We start from the raw sequence: 22,739 nt of genomic DNA on the forward strand, positions 1-22,739 counted from the left end.
TATAATTTGTTTGGTTTTTAAACCTGAATTGACTTAAAATAGTTTGAAATATATCTAATAATTAGTTAGATTTAATAGTTACACCATAGTTACCAATCATTCATTATTTTTGTCAATAACATCTGACAGTAGTTATGTACTATAAACTTACATGTTAATAGTGAGCTAAGTTTTTTTTAAGGATCAAAAGAAATAAAAACCATAGAAAATGCTTCAATTAACATGGTATAGAGTTACAGTTAGATATATATTAAACAGTGATGTAAAGATTGCTATAAGAATGTCAACATTAATGTGAGTTTGATCATTATTTTTGTTAATATTTATATTATTTTAACAAAATATATATGCTTACTAGGATTCATGTTATTGAATCTTTCAACCACCCCATATCGAGACTGCTCTTATATTTATCCTGTTCATTCAAATCCAATTATACTCACAGTAGTAAAGAGAAAACTAGCTAATTGTTGAGTGTGAAACTTAGAAGTTCTCACTTTTTATAGTTACCTGGGATAAACAACATAATGAGTTTGATCCTCTCCACCCCAGGGTGCGTGAACTTAAACTTGGGGAGAAGGATTTTTAGAATCATAATAGGTTAGATATCTTCATGACTGTCTTGTTTAACTGTATTTCCCCAAAGTTTGGAGTTCAGTGAAAGAGTTTGAGGTTAAATGCAAAAAATAAATTCAGCTTGTTTCCTGACTTCGTATCAAAAAACTAAGACATAATGATTTTGGGGCACAGAGGGATGATGGAAATTGTATTTTCTCTATGCCCCCTGCTGGAAACTGATGAAGATGAGACCTGGACTCGAAGAAGTGAGCAAAACTACATGGGATGCACAATAATTATCATTATTAAATTGTATAAACCCTGCCTCTAGCTTCCTTTATTTTTCTACCTTCTCCTCATATGCTGATCTCCACTTTTTCTTCACATATATTAAAGAATATTACAGCTATCTGGACTTTTAGACTTTGGAGCTCCTATAATTCAACTTTTCACCCCAAGCAAGAATTATATCTATAATATTCATATAATGAATGGTCATTGATGCAGGATGATGGCCAATCACGTTCTCCATTTTCCTGCATGCCCTCAGAAATAACATGTTGCCATGGTTTTATATTTGTGATGAGGATATATCTCTAAGACAGGAAAGAAAATCTAACTTCCTAAAAAAAATGTTTTGTTTTGGTTTTTTTTTGCTATGTTTTAAAAATAAGCAAAAACAGAACACATTACCTCAAGGGACCAAATTTCCACCTGAGAGTTATGATTGCTAAAGGAGCTTAGAGTTCTAATCTCCTGGTAAATTTACTACTCAAGTCACTTTGATTTCAGGATTGGTGGATTCTTAAAATCTTAATTTCTGCAGTTTTAGTATTACAAAATCAGTAAATACTTTAGTTTTCAGATCTGAGCAAGAATTTAATGTCAGGTAAGCAAATGTACAAATATGCACCCCAGCTCTTCCCTATGTTAGAAACCAATAACCAAGTCAACACAATGTTTATTTTTTAATCATGATTAAGTGATTAGAAAATTCTAACCAAAAACTTGGATTACATAGTTTTAAGAATTCACAAAAATATTAATTTCTTATTTTACCAAGAAAAAAATTTACCAAATTTGGTTTGATTTCAGACATTATTTATGGTTGGATGGAATCACTGACTCAGTGGACATGAGTTTAGAGTAAACTCCAGGAGTTGGTGATGGACAGGGAGGCCTGGCATGCTGTTGTCCATGGGGTCTCAAAGAGTCAGACATGGCTGAGTTACTGAACTGAACTAAATATTAAACTTTCTTTTTAGTAATCAAACAAGTAACCTGTGAAAAAACTGACAAATCTTTAGTTTAAAATGAATTCAGTAGCTATGACTGATAGTAAACCTAAAAGATACAAACAAAATCATATACATGGTTTCATGATATGCTTTGATATTTTATTTATAATTCATTGATTTATGTTCATAGTTAAAACATAATGTGCATGAAATATTTACTCATAGATATATAGGAGCTTCCCAGATGGCTAGTGGTAAAGAATCTGCCTGCCAATGCAGGGGACACAGGAGAAATGGGTTTGATTCCTAATCTGAGAAGATCTACTAGAGAAGGAAATGGAAACTCCAGTATTCTTGCCTGGAAAATGCCCTGGACAGAGGAGACTGGTGGTTCATAGTCCATGGGGTCGCAAAGAGTCAGAGAAAACTGAAAGACTGAGCATGCATGCATACATAGTTATATATTTATAGGATGAAATGAAAGTAAGATTCCAATGTCTATCAAAATATTTTTAAAATGATTTTTGGACATATTACAATGGAAAATCTAATGCAAAACTCATAACATAAAAGATAAAACTTTTGACTCCCTTGTTTACTTGCATAAAAAAGAACAATGTAGTAGTAAGAAAGTGATACAAATATATTTCACTTATTAGCAGTTAATATTTCAAAGAAATAAAACTCCCTGTATTTGAAATGACTGTTAAAAATGGGACAGTTTGAAAGAGAAGATAATTCTTGGTTAATGTAGACCGATATGTCAAGATCACTAGCTATAACACCGTGTGTTTCTATGTGATTCCTCCCTTTAACCAGACTCTTTCTGACTTCCAGTCTTCTTAAAGCTCTGGTCTATTTTCCCTTAACCCCCAGTATTTCTCCTATTTCTTCAAGTCTACTTCACTCCATACCAAAAACTGAGCCTTTTGAGAGGTCAGTGCTACTCTGAGCCATTCAGACAATTCCCTCCAAATATAACTTCCTACTTGCAATTCAGCTTCAAAACATACCATTTTCTGTGTTTGTGGATATCAAGTACCAGAATTCACAATTAAAAGTTACTAGATGATAAGAGGCTCTGTTGGGAAGCTATGAGGATGATAATACAGCCAACACAGAATATTTGACAAGACCAGACCAAAGAAAACACACTAGACGATGAAGTTTCATGACAGCTGAGTTTTGCAAGGCATTCCAATGAAAAGTACATAACAAATTTAAGGGCTTTTAAATTGTATCTGAAAGAAGAATAAAGGGATAGGTATACTACCAGCAGCTGATGATTGATTGTTGATAAGTGACAAAAAGAAGGCAGAACCACTCAACTCTATTTTACCTGTCTTCTCTGTCATTGTGAGTGATCTACGAACTAAAAAGGAGAGAATGAACCTTGTTGAGAAGGATTTAAGTTCAAAGTGGGTGAAAAGATTCTAATAGTCTCTCTGAATAAGTTCAGCTCTTCTGGCTCAGATGAAATATATCCAAAACCAATGATGTAGCTTGCCCATAATACAGTTAGTCCATTGTAACTAACATCTGACATTTTAAAGAGCAGAAAAAGAGTCAAAATACTAGTGAATGTTCTCAAAATAATAACAATGGTTTATTATATAGGATGAGAGGAAGATAAATAGGCTAACATAGTGATGAATTAGTGAGCTTAGTGTTAATCTCAGACTAAATTTAGGACAAATTTTTAAAGACTGATTTATAAAAAGTAACAATTATTCAAGACCAGCATGGAATCACTGAAAATGAAATACAACAAAATGACTTTTCTAATCTTCTTTTAGGACACTGAATGCATCTTGATTGGGTGTACCTGGCAAAAATAAAGTTTTTTTAAATTCTTTAATTTTTCCTTTTGGCCATCTATGTCTGTTTTCAGTTGCCCATATATATACATGTAAAAATATAAATAGCAGTACTTATTTAACTTTAATGATAAAAATTGTGTGTTTAAGCACTTAGCAGAGGGCTGCCATTCCTTCGGATGGAAGCTACATGAAAATGGAGAACACATGCTTTTGCTTTAAGTGTTCCACAGCAGGAAGCTTATTGTAGGTAGCAAATTAATATTTTTTAAATTAAGGAGTTTAAAATTATTGAACAAATATTTGCAAGAAATTAGAGGATATATGTTTACTTGTGTAGATGACACATTTTGGCCAACATGCAACATTACTTGACAGGAAGAATATGATCTTTGAAGTGAAAGCAAACAGAAAATTAGATTCTAAGGTTGGGCTCCACCATGAATGAGTCCTGTGAACTTGAACACTTTACTGAGATACTGAGAGCCTCAAGGTTTTACCTTTTAGGTGATGAATTATTCAGTGAATAGATGATTCAGTTCAATTCAGTCATTCAGTCATGTCCTACTCTTTGTGACCCTATGGACTGCAGCACTCCAGGCTTCCCTGTTCATCACCAACTCCCAGATCTTGCTCAAACTCATGTCCATTGAGTTGGTGATACCATCCAACCATCTCATCCTCTGTCGTCCCCTTCTCCTTCCGCCTTCAACCTTTCCCAACATCAGGGTTTTTCCAAGGAGTCAGTTCTTTGCATCAGGTGGCCAAAGTATTAGAGTTTCAGCTTCAGCATCAGTCCTTCCAATGAATATTCAGGACTGATTTCCTTTAAAATGGACTGGTTGGATTTCCTCGCAGGGCAAGGGGATCTCAAGAGTCTTCTCCAACATTACAGTTCAAAAGCATCAATTCTTCGGTGATCAGCTTTCTTAACGGTCCAACTCTCACATCCATACATGACTACTGGAAAAACCATAGCTTTGAGTAGATGGACCTTTGGTTGGAAAAGTAATGTCTCTGCTTTTTAATATGCTATCTAGGTTGTTCATGACTTTTCTTCCAAGGAGCACGCTTCTTTGAATTTCATGCCTGCAGTCACCATCCACAGTGATTTTGGAGCCCCCCAAAATAAAGTCTGCCACTGTTTCCACTGTCTCCACATCTCTTTGCTATGAAGTGATGGGACCAGATGCCATGATATTAGTTTTCTGAGTGTTGAGCCTCAAGCTAATGTTTTCACTCTCTTCTTTCACTTTCAAGAGGCTCTTTAGTTCTTCTTCACTTTCTGTCATAAGAGTGGTATCATCTGCATATCTGAGGTTATTGATATTTCCCCCAGCAATCTTGAAGCTTGTGCTTCATCAGCCCAGCATTTCTCATGATGTACTCTGCACAGAAGTTAAATAAGCAGAGTGACAATATACAGCCTTGGTGTACTCCTTACCCTATTTGAAACCAGTCTGTTGTTCCATGTCCAGTTCTGTTGCTTCCTGACAGATTTCTCAAGAGACAGGTCAGGTGGTCTGGTATTCCCATCTCTTTCAGAATTTTCCACAGTTTGTTGTGGTCCACACAGTCCAAGGCTTTGGCGTAGTCAATAAAGCAGAAATATATGTTTTTCTGGAACTCTTTTGCTTTTTCAATGATCCAGGAGATGTTGGCAATTTGATCTCTGGTTCCTTTGCCTTTTCTAAAGTCAGTTTGAACATCAAGAAGTTCACGGTTCACGTATTGCTGAAGCCTGGCTTGGAGAATTTTGAGCATTATTTTACTAGTGTGTGAGATGAGTGCAATTGTGTTTTAGTTTGAGCATTCTTTGGCATTGCCTTTCTTTGGGATTGGAATGAAAACTGACTTTTTCCAGTCCTGTGGCCACTGTTGAGTTTTCCATATTTGCTGGCATATTGAGTGCAGCACTTTCACAGCATCATCTTTTAGGATTTGAAGTAGCTCAACTGGAGTTCCATCCCCTCCACTAGCTTTGTTCGGAGTGATGCTTCCTAAGTCCAACTTGACTGCATTCAAGGATATGTGGCTCAAGGTTAGTGATCACACCATCATGATTATCTGGGTCGTGAAGATCTTTTTTGTATAGTTCTGTATATTCTTCCCACCTCTTCTTAATATCTTCACCTTCTGTTAGGTCCATACCATATCCATACACTATACCTGTTAGTTCCATAACATATACACACAGCACATAGCATATACTAACCATATGTTAGTGTAACTGAAAATTTTACCAAAAAAGGAAATACAATATAAAAATTGTTATAAAAGCAAACTGAAAAGTTAACGCTGATTCAAAGCAATGATGGTAAGTTAAAGTCTCCTATATTCCACTTCCTATAATATTGCCTATTTATTTTTCAGGGTTTTTATCTATATTTTGTCAGTATGACTCAACATCTTACCTCAAAAAACTGATGTCAGTTTGTCCATTGATTTACGAAATTATTTTTGGCAGTAGAAGAGTGTATGTTTACATAAAATTAATTGCATCATGCTAAAGTCAAGTGAAAGCACTGTGAGAATTCCTATAATTGAGGAGAACACTTTTTTCTTAATCAAGTAATTCTTAAATATTGGCTGGAAATGCTTCACTTGCAAGTAAGCTTTGTTAAGTATGTACATTGAGTATATTAAATAATAATAAAATCCCCAGTGATATCAAAACTACTTTAAGGACATGGCTTGAACTGATAAAGCTGGGAAATTTTAAGTTGTCATGGAAATCAAACATTTATAGCAGTTCCTAACCATGAAGAACACCCTCTGAAGTCATGGTGACATTTTCTACTTAAAGCACTGTAGAATTGAGACATTCAACAGGTCCAGGCAGTGCATTGAATCCACAAAGAAGGCAGAGGCTTTATGTGTCTGGCTACAGTGGGTTAGTTGAAAGTTGATGTGCCATTATAAATTCAGAATTCTTCAGGCATTGCCACTTTACGTGGCGTTGTTGACATGTGTATTGGAGAGAAATCCACGTTTAAAAGTGAAGTCATTTACAAATAGCCAGCCTTCAATCTCTGTCTCCCAGTCTGTCTCAGCTGCCACTGTGAGTGTATCACCCCCTGCTTCAGCCACTACAAGGAGCCCACTACAGAATCAAGGCTGCAGTTACTGTCCATAAAACTGTCTTAATTTTTAATATCAGATCACAAAAATAGCAATAATAACTATGTGCAATTACTCTCAGAAAAGAAAGGTACCCCTAAGTAATTATTAATTTTGGTGAGCACAAGTATTATAAACATCAGTAGTTGACTTTTGTTTTGTATAAATCATGTAGTTGAGTGGCTTACAATCTCCCAATTATAACATGGGATCCTATGACAATTTTTTACTATTATCACTCACCTAGGAAATTTTTTTTCCTGCATTCTAAATCAATAAAAGCTTTCTAAAACACACACTTAATTAAGTTAGCTAATTAATCAGGAATTTATCAAGTGTCTCTTATAATTTAAAGATATATTAGATATAATATACATGAGTTTATAATCTAATTGGCAAGATAAGTTAATGAAATAATTAAACCATAGCACTTACGTTAAAATGTTATGTTTCTTTACCAAATGGGAGAAAAAAGTTGATATGTGTATATATCAGATCAGATCAGATCAGATCAGTTGCTCAGTTGTGTCCGACTCTTTGCGATCCCATGAATCGCAGCACGCCAGGCCTCCCTGTCCATCAGTAACTCCTGGAGTTCACTGAGACTCACGTCCATCGAATCAGTGATGCCATCCAGCCATCTCATCCTCTGTTGTCCCCTTCATCTCCTGCCCCCAATCCCTCCCAGCATCAGAGTCTTTTCCAATGAGTCAACTCTTCGCATGAGGTGGCCAAAGTACTGGAGTTTCAGCTTTAGCATCATTCCTTCCAAAGAAATGCCAGGGCTGATCTTCAGAATGGACTGGTTGGATCTCCTTGCAGTCCAAGGGACTCTCAAGAGTCTGCTCCAACACCACACTTCAAAAGCATCAATTCTTCGGCGCTCAGCCTTCTTCACAGTCCAACTCTCACATCCATACATGACCACAGGAAAAACCATAGCCTTGACTAGATGAACCTTTGTTGGCAAAGTAATATCCTATCTAGGTTGGTCATAACTTTATTTCCAAGGAGTAAGTGTCTTTTAATTTCATGGCTGCAGTCACCATCTGCAGTGATTTTGGAGCCCCCAAAAATAAAGTCTGACACTGTTTCCACTGTTTCCCCATCTATTTCCCATGAAGTGGTGGGACCAGATGCCATGATCTTCGTTTTCTGAATGTTGAGCTTTAAGCCAATATATAACCAGACATAAACCATAAATGTGACTGCTAGACTTGACAAGATGCAGCAATATCCACTTATGCTGGTTCATGCCTGAAACAAGTAACTTGGTTGACAGAAGCTTGGCATGTCTCTAATACCTGTGAAGTCCTGCGCAAAAAGACTGAAAGTCTTAGAAACACCTATGAAGTAGTCACGTCTTCAGATTCATAATCAAAACTTTGGAAAAGAATGAGGACATAGAGTGGATTATTTTATTCTTATGCAAGAGTACAAATGTCTGGTTCTTTGGTCTGTGATGACCAAAAAGTAGTCTCTTGGCAGGAGATAGATGGAACTCATGAAGACTAGGGAAACAAATCCACTGTCAGAATTGCCAGGGTAATTAGAATTATTCAAATTGGTATATAGCTCAGTTGGGAAAGAATCTGCCTGCATTCAGGTGATCCCGGTTTGATTCCTGGGTTGGAAAGATCTGCTGGAGAAGGGATAGCCTACCCACCCCAGTATTCTTGGTCTTCCCTTGTGGCTCTGCTGGTAAATAATCTGCCTGCAATGCAGGACACCTGGATTTGATCCCTGGTTTGGAAAGATTCCCTGGAGAAGAGAACAGATACCCACTCCAGTATTCTGGCCTAGAGAATTCCAAGTCCATGGGATCACAAAGAGTCGAACATGACTGACCAACTTTCACTTTCGCTTTCATATGTGGAAAGAAGAAAAGATATTCATTTGAAATTTGATGTTCAACATATTAAACATACAAATATACATGTAGTTATGCACGTGCATGCATAAAGACCACACTGAAGGAGCATCTAGCAATTCTTAAAAGTAAAAGATGATGTTGTTGGACTTAGCTTCATTTGTCCATGTACAGTGAGGCCAAACAAACTGAAACATCAGAGTTTAGAGCAGGGAGAGCAAGGGTCACGGAAGGCGAATGGGACAGCTTATGCTCAAAAGATCTCAACTCTTAGATAGGTTTCCAGGGGAACTTGGAGCTAGAGAGTTGCACAATTCTTTGATTGATTGATGGTGAGGAAGCAGGGCAGTGTCACAGGGGTTAACTTTGTCAATCCTCAGACTCCAGACTGTCTGTAAGTTACATGGTTATATAGTTAACTTCTACCATTTTGTAGGGGTCTTGGTATCTGCAAAACGGCTCAGGAATGTACATCTAATACTTTGACTTCTGTCCTTAAGAAAGCATTAGAGATTCTGTGCCTGCCATATGGCTAATTTACCGATTATATTTTGCCTGTTCTCCTGGCCCAACTGCCACTTTTGTCACTACATGTTTAAATTTTTTCAATCATTAATTCTTGAACTACGCATTTGTGATTCAGGGGAGGCCTAGGAGACTATAGCTTTTCTACAAACAAGAGGCAGGCAGAGGACGTGGAAGGAGGTGTCTTTCCTGGGAAGGCTCCATCAGGTCCTGCCTGGTTACAATGGAAGGACTTACATTATATTCTAACTTGAGGTATATATTGTTGTTGTTCAGTTGCTCAGTTGTGTCTGACTCTTTGTGACCCCATGAACTGCACCACACCAGGCTTCCCTGTCCTTCACCATCTCCCGGAGCTTACTCAGACTCACATCCATTGGTGGTGCCATCCAGCCAACCCATTCTCTGTAGTCCCCTTCTCCTGCCTTCAATCTTTCCCAGCATCAGGGTCTTTTCCAATGAGCTGACTCTTCACATCAGGTGGCCAAAGTATTGGAGCTTCAGCTTCAGCATCAGTCCTTCCAATGAATATTCAGGGTTGATTTCCTTTAGAATTGAGTAGTTTGATCTCCTTTGCAGTCCAAAGGACTCTCAAGAGTCTTCTCCAACACCACAGTTTGAAAGAATCAGTTCTTCAGTGCTCAGCCTTTTTTTATGGTTCAACTCTTACATCTGTAAATGACTACTCGAAAAACCACAGCTTTGACTATCTGGACCTTTGTTGGGAAAGTATGTCTCTGCTTTTTAATATGCTGTCTAGGTTTATCATAGCTTTTCTTCCAAGGAGCAGGCATCTTTGAATTTCATGGCTGCTGTCACCATCTGCAGTGAGTTTGGAGCCCCCCAAAAATAGAGTCTGTCACTGTTTCCATTGTTTCCCCATCTATTTGCCATCAAGTGATGGGACCAGTTGCCATGTTCTCAATTTTTGAATGTTAAGATTTAAGTCAGTTTTTTTTTTTTCACTCTCCTCTTTCACCTTCATCAAGAGACTCTTTAGTTCCTCTTTTTTCAGAAGGGTGGTGTCATCTGCATATCTGAGAATATTGATATTTCTTCTGGCAATCTTGAATCCAGCTTGTGCTTCACACAGCCCAATGTTTTGCTTGATGTACTCTGCATAGAAGTTAAATAAGGTGGACAATACACAGCCTTGATGTGTATATACTCCTTTCCCAATTTTGAACCAGTCTGTTGTTCTATGTCTGCTTCTAACTGTTGCTTCTTGATCTGCATACTGGTTTTTCAGGAGGCAGGTAAAGTGACTATATGTAGTCTATGTGTCTGAAGTTCATATAATATATTAAGAAGAGTTAGGTTTATTATGGTATGCTTTCCTAGACATTAACATGACTTGGCAGAGTAGAGCAGTGTGCAAAGAGCAGTGGATATTATGGGCTGAACATTTATGACTCCCTAAAACTTGTATGTTGAAGCCCCAACCCTCTGTATGATGATATTTGGAGTTGTGAGCTTTGGGAGATGATTAATTTTGAATGAGATAATGAGCATGGGGTTCTTATGATGGGGTGCTAATCTTATGATGGGATTAGCACCCTTATAAGGAGAAGCACCAGGGAGCTTTTTCCACCTCAAACATATGAGGACACAGGGAGAAGGTGATCATGTACCAGGCAGGAAGAGTGATCTCACCAGGACCTGAGCACTCTGGCAGCCAGATCTCAGACTTCCAGCCATCAAAACTATGAGAAAAAAATTTCTGTTGTTTATGCCACCCAATCTAATATTTTCTTATGGCAGCTCAAGATTACTATTATTTAAAAGAAAGGAATAACAGAAGACATATTGCTAACATTTATGATTTTATGCCTTGTTTTTATACAGGTTATACAAAGCAAAGTAGAAAGCTTTTGAATAAAGGTCAAAATAAAAAAAATAAACTAAATTAATATCATTGTGGATTAACACTCAAAATCTGGCTGTTAAGAAGTACAACATAAATACAAAATAAATATGCTTTGAAAGAATATTTGTGATATATATTCAAATCAAATGAAGATTATTATGGATAAAAATTCATAAGAGATTTTGAAATTAACACAAAACCATCTGTATAGAAATATTGGAGGACTTAAACTCTGTGAACATCTGTTATAAATCTAATTCTACTAAAAGGATGGCATGTAATAAATTTGTTATTTACCTTGTTGGCATTTTCATCTTACATGGGGAAGCAAATGGGCAATTCCTGGATTTCATTCAAATAAGGGAAGAAAATTGGCTGGGGATGTGAGTGTGATGGAAATGTTTCAATTAAAGAGACTATGCCTATTTAGAATTTAGGACGGTGAGGATAGAATTACTTAGTAGATTCAAAGACATACTCTTGACTTCAAAAAAAGCTTAAAAACATAAATGTGAACCATGGCCCCATCTGTAACTCTAAAGTATATATTTATCGAGAGTGTTGAAAGGCTCTGAAATAAATTCTGTATAACTGTAATACAGAAAAAAAGCAGGAAACAGCAAATGGATCCTATGTGACAGTTTGGGGAAATCTGTAATACGCTCAAATGTACAAACATTTTCCAATTTGAAAGGTAAGGCAGAAAACTTGAATAAAGGCAAACAGAAACCAAAACATTCTAAGAATAGAATTAAAGCACTTAAATCCAGAAATAGGTTGAGTTAATGAGAAAAGTGCTATAATTTATTATTAGAATGAGTAGACGTTAATGAGGTAACTGTTATCTTTTAGAGAGAAAAGTATGATCTTCGTGGATGGCAAAATGAAGGCGGAATGTTTAGTTCCCAAATAGTTTGCCTTGTTCTGTAGAACTGGTCTTTACCAATTCTTTTCTAACAATCTTTTTAAAACATGAATAATTTGAGTTACAAGTTAGGAGTTGTCTCAGGATTTTCCAGAAGAAGACACTGAGATGGATGGTAGTATAAAAATAATTTCTTAGAAAGTGTTCACAGTGAAAGGAGAGGAAATAGGAAAATGCCTCAGGCAAGGGAGCGCTTAGTTTCCAAAGGCTGCTGTAACAGAGTGCCACACTGAGTGGCTTAAACAACAAAAATGCATTGTCTCACCGTTCTGGATAGTAGACATGTGAGATCAAAGTGCTGGCAGAGTTGATTTCTTCTGAGAACTGTGAGGGAATTTCTGTTCCACACCCTCCTCCTAGCTTCTCGTAGTTTACTGGCCATCTTGGACTTTCCTTTGTTGTAGATGTATAACTCAGCCCCTGCCCCTACGTTCACATGGGTTTCTCCCTGTGTGTCTTTATTCCCTCTTCTTATCAGGACACCAGTCATATTTGATCAAGGCCCTCATGAATGACCTCATTTTACCTTTCCCACTTCAGGCTCCTCCGTCCATGGGATTTTCCAGGCAAGAGTGCTGGAGTGGATTGCCATTTCCTTCTCCAGGGGATCTTCCCGACCCAGGAATCAAACCCGGGTCTCCTGCATTGCAGGCAGATGCTTTACTGTCTGAGCCACCAGGGACTGAATATAAATAGGTAATCATGACCTATTTCAAAATAAAATCACATTTTGAGGTAATAAGAAATAAGACTACAACATATCTATATTTCTGAGGGACAAAATTCATGAAATTACTTAATATTGAAGGTGATATGTCAAGCAAAGTCCTTTCTAATGTAACTTGTGCTCAATCCCAAGGAAGCTCTGCCGACATTGTAACCTACACCTCAGAGTTGTCTTATCAGGAGTAAGGAAGTGGGTGTGTTCATTCCATTGGCCCATCATTCTTTGGTTAATGGGTAGATACCCTATGTGGATGCAACTTCCAGGTACTTCCCAGCATACACCTAGTACTCTAATGGTAAAAGTCTAATGATGGACTGCAGGAACTGGGTCTGAGGGTTGACAGCATGTACATGTGAAAATAGTAAGGGGATTTTAGAGACTATGAGCAGACCATTGACAATGACTGCCACACACACACACACACAGTTCATCATTTAAATTGTTTTAAGTCCCCAGAACTGGAAGAATTACATTATAAGATGGTTAAATATACGCTGTCATTTTAATCACAAAACCATGGTAGTAATCTTTGAGAAACATGCAGTATTTTCCAGTATTTGTGATGAGCACACATGTTCTGTTTTCAAAAAGGAAATGTAACTTTCTGGTAAAATCAATGGTCACAATTATTCCACATGAATTCATCACAAACAACATGAAGAAATAAAATAATTTCTTTTTGAATAGATCTATAGATTACATTTTAGGGAGATTTTAGGTGGCTTCCTGATGGAATAGCTTCACTGGTATCCTTTAATCGATATTCCCATTAACTATGTAGTGCACAACTTATGTGGTCATTTCCAATGGCCATATGTATATGGATCCATATAAGAATATAACGACTTCAGGAGTACATTAGATAAAGTGAAAAATGAAAGTGAAGTTGCTTAGTCATGTCTGATTCTTTGCGACTCCATGGATTGTAGCCCACAGAATTTTCCAGGTAAGGGTACTGGAATGGGTTGCCATTTCCTTCTCCAGGGGTTCTTCCCAACCCAGGGATCAAAACCATAAAGGTGTTAATTGTCTCATGAAGACAACAGAGGCTTAGCTGAATTCATAAATGATTGAGTTGAATGTTAATTAACAGAGTTGTGAAAGATTAAGAGATAACCAATAGTGTTCAAATGGATTGGTTTCTACATTTTTTCCCCAAAATGTTATCAGTTACTTGGATAAACACATTTTACCAATTTTTGAAATGTATCCATTCATTGTATTAAAAAACAGTTTGTTGAACACCTACCATATGTCACAGGCTACTAAAGGTGAGAAACACAGGTAAAAGGTCATGGTTCTTTTCTAAAGATGTTTGCTGTCTGGCTGAAAATCTGTCAGATAATAAACATAATACTACTATAGAAGAAGATGGCAGAGGAGTAGGTGGATGCGGACTACATCTCTCTCCACAGATACATCAGGAATACACCTTCAGACACAGAAGTGCATGCAGAACACCAGCTGAGAGCAGACACGAGTACCTGAGCAACAGAAAAGAATATATAGAATCACACAAAACTCAGTAGGATGAAGGAACTAGGGGGAAAAACAGGAGTGTTAGTAGGACTGGACCTGCCCTCAGCGGGAGGGGGAACTGAAGCAGGCATTCGATCCCCACAGTGGGGCAGTTGTCTGGGTCAGAGGAGAAACATTTAAGACAGAGAGCGAAACAGCTGACCCGTGGCAGCCTAAATGGAGTGAGAATCAGACAGTCCTTACCTCAGCCATACATACCCCGCACAGGGACACAGGTCCCCTAGAAGGTGCAGGGGCTGGGAGCTGGAGCACAGGGATTGTGGAGCAATCCTAGGGTGGGAGCTGCTGTTGACTGCAGAGAGATGAACTAAAGGGATCTGAGGGAGGAGACTGTGGAGGGCATGACCTGTGGAGGAAAGCCAGGCAACCATGGAAGCAAGGGATACTGCTGAGTCATGTGTAAGGGCTGGAGCCATCACCATAGCCTCTCTTTCCCCACACACCAGCATTGGCAGCTGAACAATAGAGAGGCTGGCCCAAGTAGGACCCCAGCCAGGGGACCCCTCTATGTTACTGATGTGTGGAAAACAGAGAAGGATCCCAGGCAAGGGAGCTCTCCCAGTGCCTGAACAGGTAGAGCTACAAAGAAAGACTAGCCCAAGAGGCTGTCTGACCATGAGCTTCACAGGTGAATTCTATCAATAATCGAGAGACGAGCTAATGCCTATCCTTCTAAAACTCTTTCAGAAAATTTCAGAGGAAGGAATACTTTCAAACTCATTCTATGAGGCCACCATCACCGTGATAACAAAACCAGACAAAGACAACACACAAAAAAGAAAACTACAGGTCAATATCACTGATGAACATAGATGCAAAAATCCCCAACAAAATTTCAGCAAACAGAATTCAATAACATATTAGAAAGCTTATACACCATGATCAAGATGGCTTTATTCCAGGGATGCAAGGCTTCTTCAATATATGCGAATCAATCAATGTGATACACCATATTAAAAAATTGAAAGATAAAAATCATGTGATAATCTCAATAGATGTAGAAAAAGCCTTTGACAAAATTCAGCACCCATTTATTATTAAAACTCTTCAAAACGGGCATAGAAGAATCCTGCTCAACATAGTAAGGGCCATATATGAGAAGCCCATAGCAAACATTATTCTCAATGGTGAGAAACTGAAAGCATTCCTCCTAAGATCAGGAACAAGACAAGGGTGTCCACTTTCACCCCTATTATTCAACATAGTTTTGGAAGTCCTAGTTATATCAATAGAGAAGAAAAAGAAATAAAAGGAATCCAAATCAGAAAAGAAGAAAACAGTAAAGCACTCACTGTTTGCAGATGACATGATATGATTCATAGAAAACCCTAAAGATATTATCAGAAAATTACTAGAGCTACTCAGTGAATTTAGCAGAGTCACAGGATACAAAATAAATACACAGAAATCACTTGCATTCCTACACACTAACAGTGAAAATCAGAAAGAGAAATTAAAGAGCCAATCCCATTCACCATTGCAACAAAAAGAATAAAATATCTAGGAACAAACTTACCTAAGGAGACAAAAGAACTATACACAGAAAATTATAAAACACTGATGAAAGAAATCAAACATGACATAAACAGATGGAGAGATATCCCATGTTCCTGGATAGGAGGAATCAATATTGTGAAACTGACTATACTACCAAATGCAATCTACAGATTCAACGCAATCTCTATCAAGTTACCAATGGCATTTTTCACCAAACTAGAACAAAAATTTCACAAATCATATGGTAGCACAGAAGACCCCAAATAGCTAAGGTAGTCTTGATAAAGAAGAATGGAGCTGAAGGAATCAACCTTCCTGATTTCAGATTGTACTGCAAAGCTACAGTCATCAAGACAGTATTGTACTGTCACAAAAAGAGAAATATAGACCAATGGAACAAGATAGAAAGCCCAGAAGTAAACCCATGCACCTATGGATACCTTATTTTTGACAAAGAATGCAAGAATATACAATGGGGCAAAGACAACCTCTGCAATAAGTGGTGCTGGGAAAACTGGACAGCTACATGTAAAAGAATGAAATTAGAACACTTCCTAACAACATATGCAAAGATAAACTCAAAATGGATTAAAGACCTAAATATAAGACCAGAAGCTATAAAACTCTAGAGGAAAACATAGGCAGAACACCCAATGACATAAATCAAAGCAAGATCCTCTATGACCCACCTCCTAGAGTAATGGAAATAAAAACAAAAGTAAACAAATGGGACCTGATTAAACTTAAAAGCTTTTGCACGGCAAAGGAAATTATAAGCAAGGTGAGAAGACAACCCTCAGAATGGGAGAAAATAATAGCAAATGAAACAGCTGACAAAGGATTAATTTCCAAAATATACAAGCAGCTCGTAGAACTCAATACTAGAAAAACAAACAACCCAATCCAAAAGTGAGAAAAAGACCTAAACAGACATTTCTCCAAAGAAGACATACAGATGGCTAACAAACACATGAAAAGATGCTCAACATCACTCATTATCAGAGAAATGCAAATCAAAACTACAATGAGATATCACCTCACACTGGTCAGAATGGCCCTCATGAAAAAGTCTACAAACAATAAATGCTGGAGAGGGTGTGAAGAAAAGGGAACCCTCTTGCACTGTTGGTGAGAATGTAAGCTGATGCAGCCATTTTGGAAGATGGCATGGAGATTCCTTAAAAATCTAGGAATAAAACCACCATATGACCCAGCAATTCCACTCCTAGGCAAAAACCCTGAGGAAACCAAAATTGAAAAAATACATGTATCCCATTGTTCATAGCAGCACTATTTACAGTAACTAGATATGGAAGCAACCTATATGTCCATCGAGAGATGAATAGATAAAGAAGTTGTGGCACATATATACAATGGAATATTACTCAGCCATAAAAAGGAACACATCTGAGTCAGTCCTAATGAGGTGAATGAACCTATTATACAGAGTGAAGCAAGTCAGAAAGAAAAAACAAATATCATTTTCTAATGCATACATACGGAATCTAGAAAGATGGTACCGAAGAATTTATTTGCAGGTCAGCAATGGAGAATCAGACATAGAGAACAGACTTATGGACATGGAGAGAGGGGAGGAGAGGGTGAGATGTATGGAGAGAGTAACATGGAAACATATGTAAAAATAGATAGCCAACAGGAATTTGCTGTATGTCTCAGGGAACTCAAACAGGGGCTCTGTATTAACCTAGAGGGGTGGGATGGGGAAGGAGATGGGATGGAGTTTCAAGAGTGAAGGGATATGTGTATACCTACGGCTGATTCATGTTGAGGTCTTACAGAAAACAACAAAATTTTGTAAAGACATTATCCTTAAATTAAGAAATAAATAAAAAAACATAATACTAATATATTTTCCCACCTATATGTAAAACCCTGTGTGTGACAGACATTGTAATCAGTAATGCTGCTAAAAGGAGTTTATAATTTCTCTCCTTTACTTTCCCATAGAGAAGTACGCTAATTTTTATGGTGAGGTCCAAAGACATTCATTGAATATGATACATTTCTAGAAAACCAAACATTAATGTTAGGGAGGATGCTCTTGTCTAATTCAATGTCCCTTCTGCCTTTTTTGCCTTTTCTTTTTTAAGAATATTATGTTCTATGTATTTGGAGCTGTAAGAACAGTCCAAAACTGTTAGGGGTCCTGGTTTAGGAAGATTTAGGGCAGTCAACCTTGGCCAGCTTCTCCTTCATGGTTGGTCTACTCTACCAAAGTCAGGTTTTTCCTTTTCATAAAGTTCAGGGATATGGAATTTGAGTTTGGTATTTAAAGGAGCTGAGCAATATAAGTGTTGTATTTGGGCTCACATTTAAGTATCAAGCCTACCACTGATATAATCAAAGGCAACCTATTTTATTCACCATGATTTCATATTGAGTTTAGAGCAAAATTCCTCTATGTAAAGTGTTCCTTTCCCTGATTTTCTTGTTCTCCAAGTATCTTCTACAGAATTAAATGATGGATTTCTTAGATTGGATTTTCTGGAAACAGATTCTAAGATACGAAATTTTTATGTGAGGAAGTTTCATTAAGTAATGGTCTTGTGAGATACAACCATAAGGAAGTGAGCACTCTGGATTGGGTAGCAGAAATTGACCTTCACTGTAGTGGCAACTGAAAACTTAGTTGTTATGCAAAATTTTGGATTTGGCAGAAATTTTATAGTTGCAACTATTTGACTAACGGGGGGTGGGCCTCGTTTCTCTGTATAAAACGGTCCTTGCCTGTGGGCAGCTCCTGGGCTACAGCATTCCTTGTGACCAAGGGCAATCCTCAGTGAGGGCAGAGCTATGAGCTATCAGCATTAATATGCCCAGAAGTCTATTGTGTATAGACTTTGAAAGGAGGTTAGAGTAGAATGCTACAGTACCCGTCACAACTGACTTAAAATGTTGAAAAACAAGCAGGGGTGAGGGAAGGGACAGAGTAGAGGAAACTTATTCCAGATAATTCCATAGATACAAGATATATGCAACTGAAACACAATGGCTGTTTTGTAGAAGATGTAACACAGTAGATAAAAGGGATGATAAGGAAAAAAAATAATGTAAGACACAGTAGAGTCCAAAAGCAAGGGATTGATATGACTAGAAAAGTCAGACATTCATAGTGGAATCATAGAGAACCATCTATTGGGACATTAAAGATTGGTCCCCATGGAGCTCAGTGCAAATAATAAAACTTTTAGAAAATGAATTCCCTATGCTCTTTATTTTTTACTTTCTACTCCTAGTAGAACTCGTTATAGATCATTGAGATTTCACAAACTAAAAAAATCAAAAAGTTCAAGTTACAATAAGATATTTATCTAGCTTTATCTTTTTTCTATAGGGGAAAATATGCTAACCTACAGTTGTTTTTGCTAGTAACAAACTACAGAAATTCATTGTAAAGCACATTTCAAATACAGCTGTGGTATCTCCATGCTACTTAGCTCCTAAAGTTTAAAATCTGGACAGTGTGTTCCTTTGTTTGTTAAAATTTTGTTTTTCTGGAGCAGCTAAATCGAGAGGAGGATACAGAGACTTCCATATACCACTTACCCCCTCTCATGTGGTTTTCCACATTATCAGTAACTGCCATCACAATGGTGTACATATTAACACTGATGAATACGTTTTGACACATCATTGTCATCTAGAGTCCATAGTTTGTGGCAGGTTACTCTTAGTGTTGTGTATTCTACATTTGGACAAGCGTGTAATGATATGCATCCACAGTTATAGTAGCAGGCAGAATAGTTTTCACTGTCCTAAAATCTGGGCTCTTTCATCCTTTCCTCCTCCCTAATCCATGGCAAACATTATTATTATTATTATTTTTTTTTTTTTACTATATCTGTAGTGTTGCTTTTCCCAGATATCATAATGTTGGAATCATGCAATCTGTAGTCTTTTTAGCTTGGCTGCTTTCACTTAGTAATAAGTCTTTAAGCTTTCTCCATGTCTTGATGTGGCCTGATAGCTGCTTTGTTTTCAGTGCTATATAATATTCCACTGTTTGGATGTACCATTGCCAAATTTAGACTTAAATTGAAGAAAGTAGGGAAAAGCACTAGACCATTCAGGTATGACCTAAATCAAATCCCTTATGATTATACAGTGGAAGTGAGAAACAGATTGAAGGGCCTAGATCTGATAGAGTGCCTGATGAACTATGGAATGAGATTCGTGACATTGTACAGGAGACAGGGATCAAGATCATTCCCATAGAAAAGAAATGCAAAAAAGCAAAATGGCTGTCTGGGGAGGGCTTACAAATAGCTGTGAAAAGAAGAGAAGTGAAAAGCAAAGGAGAAAAGGAAAGATATAAACATCTGAATGCAGAGTTCCAAAGAATAGCAAGGAGAGATAAGAAAGCCTTCTTCAGCGATCAATGCAAAGAAATAGAGGAAAACAACAGGATGGGAAAGACTAGAGATCTCTTCAAGAAAATCAGAGATACCAAAGGAACATTTCATGCAAAGATGGGCTCGATAAAAGACAGAAATGGTATGGACCTAACAGAAGCAGACGATATTAAAAAGAGGTGGCAAGAATACACAGAAGAACTGTACAAAAAAGATCTTCATGACCCAGATAATCACGATGGTGTGATCACTGACCTAGAGCCAGACATCCTGGAGTGTGAAGTTAAGTGGGCCTTAGAAAGCATCACTATGAACAAAGCTAGTGGAGGTGATGGAATTCCAGTTGAGCTATTCCAAATCCTGAAAGACGATGCTGTGAAAGTGCTGCACTCAATATGACAGCAAATTTGGAAAACTCAGCAGTGGCCACAAGACTGGAAAAGGTCACTTTTCTTTCCAATCCCAAAGAAAGGCAATGCCAAAGAATGCTCAAACTACCGCGTAATTGCACTCATCTCACACTCTAGTAAAGTAATGCTCAAAATTCTCCAAGCCAGGCTTCAGCAATATGTGAACCGTGAACTTCCTGATGTTCAAGCTGGTTTTAGAAAAGGAAGAGGAACCAGAGATCAAATTGCCAACATCCGCTGGATCATGGAAAAAGCAAAAGAGTTCCAGAAAAACATCTATTTCTGCTTTATTGACTATGCCAAAGCCTTTGACTGTGTGGATCACAATAAACTGTGGAAAATTCTGAAAGAGATGGGAATACCAGACCACCTGACCTGCCTCTTGAGAAATTTGTATGCAGGTCAGGAAGCAACAGTTAGAACTGGACATGGAGCAACAGACTGGTTCCAAATAGGAAAAGGAGTACATCAAGGCTGTATATTATCACCCTGCTTATTTAACTTATATGCAGAGTACATCGTGAGAAACACTGGGCTGGAAGAAGCACAAGTTGGAATCAAGATTGCCGAGAGAAATATCAATAACCTCAGATATGCAGATGACACCACCCTTATGGCAGAAAGTGAAGAGGAACTCAAAAGCCTCTTGATGAAAGTGAAAGTGGAGAGTGAAAAAGTTGGCTTAAACCTCAACATTCAGAAAAAGAAGATCATGGCATCCGGTCCCATCACTTCATGGCAAATAGATGGGGAAACAGTGGAAACAGTGTCAGACTTTATTTTTCTGGGCTCCAAAATCACTGCAGATGGTGACAGCAGCCATGAAATTAAAAGATGCTTCCTCCTTGGAAAGAAAGTTATGACCAACCTAGATAGCATATTCAAAAGCAGGAACATTACTTTGTCAACAAAGGTCTGTCTAGTCAAGGCTATTGTTTTTTCCTTTGGTCATGTATGGATGTGAGAGTTGGACTGTGAAGAAGGCTGAGTGCCGAAGAATCGATGCTTTTGAAGTGTGGTGTTGGAGAAGACTCTTGAGAGTCCCTTGGACTGCCAGGAGACCCAACCAGTTCATTCTGAAGGAGATCAGCCCTGGGATTTTTGGAAGGAATGATGCTAAAACTGAAACTCCAGTACTTTGGCCACCTCATGCAAAGAGTTGACTCATTGGAAAAGACTCTGATGCTGGGAGGGATTGGGGGCAAGAGGAGAAGGGGACGACAGAGGATGAGATGGCTGGATGGCATCACTGACTCGATGGACATGAGTCTCAGTGAACTCCGGGAGTTTGTGTTGGACTGGGTGGCCTGGCGTGCTGCAATTCATGGGGTCGCAAAGAGTCGGACATGACAGAGTGACTGATCTGATCTGATCTGGATGTACCATAGTTTATTTATCCATTTACCTACTGAAGGACATCTGGTTTGCCTCCAAGTTTTAACAATTATGAATAAAGCTTCTATAAATATTCATTGTATTGCTTTTGTTTCAACATAAGTTTTCAACTTCATTGTGTAACCACCAAATGGTACAATTGTTGTATCATATGGTAAAAGTATGTTTAGTCTGGCAAAAAAACAAACAAACAAGCAAACACACTAGACTGTCTTTCAAAGTACCTATAGCATTTTGCAGGCCCATCAGTAGTGGATAATCCTCCACATCCTCATTATAATTTGGTGTTATCAGTGTTCCAGTTTATTAAATTGAAGTATTGGGCTTCCCTGATAGCTCAGTTGGTAAAGAATATGCCTGCAATGCAGGAAACCCCAGTTTGATTCCTGGGTCAGGAAGATCCGCTGAAGAAGGGATAGGCTATGCACTCCAGTATTCTTGGGCTTCCTTTGTGGCTCAGCTGGTAAAGAATCTGCCTGCGATGCAAGATACCTGGGTTCCATCCCTGGGTTAGGAAGATCCCCCGGAGAAGGGAAAGGCTACCCACTCCAGTATTCTGGCCTGGGGAATTCCCAGAGAATTTGCCTGGGTTGCAAAAAGTCAGAAATGACTGAGCGACTCTCACTTGCATGGTTGATTTATAATATTATATTAGTTTTAGGTATACAACATAGTAATTTGTTCTTTTTATAGATTATACTGCATTAAAATTATTATAAATAATAGCTATAAACCCCCATGTTGTACAACGTATCTTTGTTGTTCATCTATTTTATACACAGCAGTTTGTATAGATTTTGGGAGTTGTGTAGTGATATCTCACTATTCTAACTTGCATTTCCTTGATGGTATATGATGTGGAATAACTCTCAACTGCT

The sequence above is a fragment of the Bos javanicus genome, chromosome 12, assembly GCF_032452875.1.
Source record: "Bos javanicus breed banteng chromosome 12, ARS-OSU_banteng_1.0, whole genome shotgun sequence".
Taxonomy (NCBI): domain Eukaryota; kingdom Metazoa; phylum Chordata; class Mammalia; order Artiodactyla; family Bovidae; genus Bos; species Bos javanicus.